The sequence below is a fragment of the Saccostrea cucullata genome, unplaced genomic scaffold (assembly GCF_032062105.1).
Source record: "Saccostrea cucullata isolate Sc308-1 unplaced genomic scaffold, CSIRO_AGI_Scuc_v1 ctg1597, whole genome shotgun sequence".
NCBI classification, from domain to species: Eukaryota; Metazoa; Mollusca; class Bivalvia; order Ostreida; family Ostreidae; genus Saccostrea; species Saccostrea cuccullata.
This window is the reverse complement of record NW_026938989.1, coordinates 12,501-14,650: the sequence shown is the minus strand read 5'-3', so window position 1 is coordinate 14,650 and position 2,150 is coordinate 12,501.

Below are 2,150 nucleotides of genomic sequence, written 5' to 3'. Positions count from 1 at the left end.
GAAAATTCTTTAAAAATCTTCTTCTCAAGAATGACAAAGCCATAATTCATCATAATTATTTATATGGAAGCATGCTCAGGTAGTGTAGATTCTAGTTTGTTCATATCATGACCCCCTGGGGTAGGGCGAGGCCAAAATGGCCTACCAAAGTTTTACATAGAAATATATAGGGAAATTCTTTTAAAATCTTCTAATGAAGAATGACAAAGCCATAATTCATCATATTTATATGGAAGCATGCTCAGGTAGTGTAGATTCAAGTGTGTTCAAATCATGACCCCAAGGGGTAGGGCGGGGCCAAGATTGCCAACCAAATTTTACAAAGAAATATATAGGGAAATTCTTTTAAAATCTTCTTTTTAAGAATGACAAAGCCATAATTCATCATATTTATATGGAAGCATGCTCAGGTAGTGTAGATTGAAGTTTGTTCAAATCATGACCCCCGGGGGTAGGGCGGGGCCAAAATGGCCGACCAAATTTTTACCTTAAAATGTATAGGAAAATTCTTAAAAAATTTTCTTCTCAAGAATGACAAAGCCATAATTCCTCGTATTTATATGGAAAAAAGTTCAGGTAGTGTAGATTCAAGTTTGTTCAAATCATGACCCCCAGGGGTAGGGCGGGGCCAAAATGGCCGACTAAAGTTTAACATAGAAATATATTGGAAAATTCTTTTAAAATCTTCTTCTTAAGAATGACAAAGCCATAATTCATCATATTTATATGGAAGCATGCTCAGGTAGTGTAGATTCAGGTTTATTCATATCATAACCCCAGGGGGTAGGGCGGGGCCAAAATGGCCTACCAAAGTTTTACATAGAAATATATAGGAAAATTCTTTTGAAATCTTCTTCTCAAGAATGACAAAGCCATAATTCATCATATTTATATGGAAGCATGCTCAGGTAGTGTAGATTCAAGTGTGTTCAAATCATGACCCCAAGGGGTAGGGCGGGGCCAAGATGGCCTACCAAATTTTACAAAGAAATATATAGGGAAATTCTTTTAAAATCTTTTGATGAAGAATGACAAAGCCATAATTCATCATATTTATATGGAAGCATGCTCAGGTAGTGTAGATTGAAGTTTGTTCAAATCATGACCCCCAGGGGTAGGGCCGGGCCAAAATGGCCGACCAAAGTTTTAAATAGAATTATATAGGAAAATTCTTTTAAAATCTTCTTCTTAAGAATGACAAAGCCATAATTCATCATATTTATATGGAAGCATGCTCAGGTAGTGTAGAGTCAGGTTTGTTCATATCATAACCCCAGGGGGTAGGGCGGGGCCAAAATGGCCTACCAAATTTTAAGTGGAAATATATAAGAAAATTCTTTAAAAATCTTCTTCTCAAGAATGACAAAGCCATAATTCATCATATTTATATGGAAGCATGCTCAGGTAGTGTAGATTCTAGTTTGTTCATATCAGGACCCCCGGGGGTAGGGCGGGGCCAAAATGGCCGACCAAAGTTTTACATAGAATTATATAGGAAAATTCTTTTAAAATCTTCTTCTTAAGAATGACAAAGCCATAGTTCATCATATTTATATGGAAGCATGCTCAGGTAGTGTAGATTCAGGTTTGTTCATATCATGACCCCAGGGGGTAGGGCGGGGCCAAAATGGCCTACCAAATTTTACATGGAAATATATAGGAAAATTCTTTAAAAATCTTCTTCTCAAGAATGACAAAGCCATAATTCATCATAATTATTTATATGGAAGCATGCTCAGGTAGTGTAGATTCAAGTGTGTTCAAATCATGACCCCAAGGGGTAGGGCGGGGCCAAGATGACCAACCAAATTTTACAAAGAAATATATAGGGAAATTCTTTTAAAATCTTCTGATGAAGAATGACAAAGCCATAATTCATCATATTTATATGGAAGCATGCTCAGGTAGTGTAGATTGAAATTTGTTCAAATCATGACCCCCCTGGGGTAGGGCGGGGCCAAAATGGCCTACCAAATTTTACATGGAAATATATAGGAAAATTCTTTAAAAATCTTCTTCTCAAGAATGACAAAGCCATAATTCATCATAATTATTTATATGGAAGCAATGCTCAGGTAGTGTAGATTCTAGTTTGTTCATATCATGACCCCCTGGGGTAGGGCGGGGCCAAAATGGCCGACCAAAGTTTT